This window comes from Periplaneta americana, chromosome 3, assembly GCF_040183065.1.
Source record: "Periplaneta americana isolate PAMFEO1 chromosome 3, P.americana_PAMFEO1_priV1, whole genome shotgun sequence".
In the NCBI taxonomy this organism is placed as follows: domain Eukaryota; kingdom Metazoa; phylum Arthropoda; class Insecta; order Blattodea; family Blattidae; genus Periplaneta; species Periplaneta americana.
This window is the reverse complement of record NC_091119.1, coordinates 195,133,655-195,138,376: the sequence shown is the minus strand read 5'-3', so window position 1 is coordinate 195,138,376 and position 4,722 is coordinate 195,133,655. Positions and strand designations below refer to the sequence as shown.

Genomic DNA, 4,722 nt, shown 5'->3' with positions numbered 1-4,722 from the left:
ACCCCGGCGTCGGAAGAATCGTCTCAGTTTTAAGTTCCAACTCTTAGGTTCCCTCTAGTGGCCGCCCTCTGCACTACGTCATAGATGTCTATGAACATAGGACCGAAGTCCATACATGTGCTGAGGTGCACTCGTTATGAGTGACTAGTTGGCCGGGATCCGACGGAATAAGCGCCGTCTTAAATCTAGAAGTGATTTACGCATATCATATATGTTATTTTAATGTACCGAAGTACATATGATATTTCCATGCAGATATTCTGCGTCATCGTACAATTAAAGAGTAATGGAACGGAGAAAAATTCTCTCCGGCGCCGGGATTTGAACCCGGGTTTTCAGCTCTACATGCTGACGCTTTATCCACTAAGCCACACCGGATTCCACCCCGGCGTCGGAAGAATCGTTTCAGTTTTAAGTTCCAACTCTTAGGTTCCCTCTAGTGGCCGCCCTCTGCACTACGTCATAGATGTCTATGAACGTAGGACCGAAGTCCATACATGTGCTGAGGTGCACTCGTAATGAGTGACTAGTTGGCCGGGATCCGACGGAATAAGCGCCGTCTTATCAAGATCGACTAGCAGGCTCAGTTATGCGAATTGTATCGTGCAACTAGCCTTTACTAAAATCCTCTACATTAACGAAAAACGACCAATCTTAGAAAACTACTACATGAAAATCTACTTAACGGAATTTATTTTAGTTACTGAAAATAATATCAAATTGAAATACATTGCGTATATTACACTTCAGTTTTTTAATTGGCTATTCTACGACGCTGTATCAATTGTTATGGTTGCCTAGCGTCTGGATGTTATGAAGGTGATAACGCCAGTGAAATGAGTACAGGATTCAGCGCAGAAAATTATCCAGCATTTGCTCTTAATGAATAAAGAAAAACGCTTGAAAAAATACCTCAACCAGGCAGGTAATTTGTCCCAACCAGGATTTGAACCCGGGTTCGCTCGTTTCACGGTAGATATATTCTTAGTTTAAAAAAGTCTGAAATCCCCGGGGGCGGGCACATCCCCCCTCGGAACACCCCTTGAATTCATCACTGCCCTTAACGCGTGTCAGATAAAATGTTCGCACCAGTAAGGACACTTGTAATGATAGAGAACAATACGGAAGTGGCATAAATCGAAGTAAATGCTTTAATAGAGGGTCACAAGCTACATACATTCAATTGAACAAGAAGGTGGACTGCCCACGCATTTGCGTAGAATCTCCTCCTTAATGACTGTGCCTCTTTCACCTGTTGCGTCACCACCGTGGCGTATCCTTTCCACTCTCTCCGCGCTGTGTTTATCAACTGTTACGTGAGACAGAGGGATATACGTGCAATACAAATTACTGAATATTAAAACAGCGCAAATGCAGATGTAAATTTGGACAATCAAAATAATGCATCTATTTGTCTAACCGAATCTACGTCTGTCCGTCTGTCTCTCTCTATCTGTCTATTTATCTCCCCATTCACTTAATATCTACGTACCTTCCTGGCTACATATAAACATCTGATTTCAGTCTTTGGAACGACTAAACCGGATGTAACAGAACTTGTCTCTATCATGCAGTTTTCTGCTTGCACACAGAAACCCGAGATCAAAATTTTGTTCAGTGACTTAAGGTTGTTGCTAAAATACATATATACAGGGTGTAAACGATATAAACTGACAAAAAATACCGGTAGTAGGGCATAAACAACTGAAAAATAAGTCAAATAAAGTTTCTCTCTAGCTATCACGGTTTTCCCAGAAAAAAGTGTTCTGTTAGTCTAACTTCTTTGAAAATGAGAATCGATAGTCATTATTTACTTTTCCCGATACGTAAGCTGAAGCAGTAGTTCGTTACTCTGTTGTATTTCTGTTGTGTACTGGTATGTGTTGGGCGCAAAATCATTGGAAATGGCATTCAAGTTCAGTCGATATGTAAACAAATAATTAGCTTCAGTAAAATCATTAATAGAGTATGGTATAATAAATTGGGGTGGAGTTGTACTTAATCCATTAATTTTATTACACAGAAGATTAATAAAAATTTGTCTGACCAAAAATATGGATTACCCAACAAATTTAATTTATACAGATTTTTAAAGCATTAACTATTGAAGAAATTTATAAATATAGTTTACTAACTTACTAGCAGAGAAATCGGCGGCCGGGTAGCTCAGTTGGTAGAGCAGCTGAGCTACGAACTGGAAGGTTCGGGGTTCGATCCCAGGTGGTGACAAACTTTCAGAACGGCCCCGAGGTTCACTCAGCCTCCTATAAAAATTGAGTACCGGGTTTTTCCCGGGGATAAAAGGCGGCCAGAGCGTGGTGCCGACCACACCACCTCATTCTAGTGCCGAGGTCATGGAAAGCATGGGGCTCTACCTCCATGCCCTCCAAGTGCCTTCATGGCATGTTACGGGGATACCTTTACCTTTTACTACCAGATAAATCAAATAAAACATAAATCTAATCGACATGAAAATCATACTCGAAGACAAAAGTCTACTTTCCCTTTGATTGATCCTAATAAAAGTGCAGCACTTAAACATGGTGTTAGTTTCGGCCCAAAATTTTATAATAAAATTACGAATAATTTTCCAAATATGAAAGATTTTAAGATTTAACCTTAAAAAATTATAAAATTATTCATGATATATAATATTAACAAATGTGTGTACCTATTTTTTATCTTTTTATTTCTGTCGACTATATTCATGTTTTTATTGAATATAACTGGCTTCTGTCTGATTGTCAATTTATATTAAATGTGATTTTATTCTCATTTTCTCTTTCTTTTTTCTCTTGTCCATTAGGTCGGTCTGAATCAAGTTAATGTATTTAGTAAACTACATTTGTAAATTTTATGTTATGTTATTGGCTAAGACCACACGTACATGAGCCTGGCTCTTACGGTAGTGGCCAGAAACATTTTTGTTGTATACTTTTCAGTTCTATTTTACCTTACTAGGTAAATAAAAAAATAAATAAATTAGGCTACAATAAATCTTAAAAACTTGATACTTTACAAAATAAAAGTAAAATTATAAGAAATTATTAAATTCCACTAGATATTTTATACTGTCTATATAATTTTCGCAGTTTATAGCTATCATTACCACACTGTATTATGGTTACTACGAAAGAAATTGACATTTCAATGTCATATGAAACAAAAAACTATATATGATACCGACATACATTTTGCGCTGTTAGGTTTAGGAACTGCCTCAACTGCATGAGGAGGGGGGAACTTCATCTTCCAACAGGATGACTGGCACCGGGGTATTATAAATTATCTGACGAAACACTTCCATAGCGCTGGATTGGCTGTGCAACAGACGACAACCGCGCTCTCGCATGGTGGCCATCAAGGAATCCCGATCTCACACCGTGCGATTTTTTTCTTTGGGTAGTCGTGAAAGACAAGGTTTATGTCCCCCACCTTCCTAATGATTTATAAACTGATTATAGATATTTTTTATATTCAGATGAAATTATTTAGATTTTAATGGCTAGTTAATAGTTACTTTATTAGTTTATATTATAAAATGGATGCCAGCCTGCATGGTAACTATGTTGCTGAAGATGACTATGATGATGACAATGATACATCTTGTAATAATATAGAAAATCACGTCAGTATTCTCTTATTTATACCCGTATGTAAATTAAATCCTCAAACAGCTAATCTACTACTAATTGCGAAATGATGCTTAATTGCATTTCCGTCTTCCATACTACAACCTCCACGGTACGATGCTTAAACTTTTGAATAACTATTTGCCGCCCACTGAATCATATTCCAATACAGCAGCTCTTCGCCGCATGTGGGAACAGCACGGCAGGTACATACCGATGCTGGAATGCTGTAATTGGAGCGCAGAATATTGCAACAACTTATAAGAGCCAAGTGGAAATTGCGAATCCAGTTAGCAGCTAACGAACCGGTTCGTGTTGAACCTACTAACATAGATACTGCCGCGCTCAGCTATACTTTTGTTGTGAAAAATAGAAATCAACAGAATCTGACGATAATAAGAAGCCGCCTAGAGTTTCTTTGGATGCTTGGGATTTTAAACGTTTCCTTGTAATATCTGGAAAGCGCGGTTCAGTGATATTTACAGAAATACTAACGCTGGTGAAAAATCATGCAAAGTATAAAAAAGTTTGAAGGTTTTTATGACATATGAAAATTGTATCAAATCATATTAAATATGAAACATATTTTGGTGTTAATGGCATCCTACACATAGTAAATTGTGAAAATCATTATTTCTATGCCAATACCTGGTTGGGGTTTTTCCGAAGTTTTCCCCAACCGTAATGTGAATTCAAGGTAATCTACGAGGGGGATCCAGGAAATAACGACCGTTCGCGCATATCCGCCGCGCAGCTGACTCCCCTTCCTTGTTTGAAGGTCAACTGGCTTCCTTAACATGTGTTCTCATAATCTTGTGAGTACTGGTTGCAAGAAATCGCCATTGTGCATTTTGTGTTACTTCAAAATGAACGACGTGATTGATAATCCCGCCGACTGTGAGGTGAGGAGTGTTATTCGATTTTTGAATGCCCGACATTCGAAACCTGCAGAAATTTACCGGCAATTGAAAGAAGTGTATGGTGATACTGTAATGAATGAAAGAAATGTGAGAAAATGATGCGAAATGTTCAAAAATGGCGAAATGTTCAAAAATGGGCGAACAAATGTCCACGATGAAAATCGACCCGG

The 4,722-nt window shown here is 38.2% G+C and overlaps 1 non-coding gene across 1 annotated transcript; it reads right to left on the bottom strand.

The window, feature by feature from the left end:
• Nucleotides 1–306: 306 nt before the first annotated feature.
• Nucleotides 307–378, bottom strand: TRNAY-GUA (transfer RNA tyrosine (anticodon GUA)). Its single transcript has one exon. It is a non-coding gene; the product is annotated as a tRNA-Tyr (tRNA).
• Nucleotides 379–4,722: the final 4,344 nt, after the last annotated feature.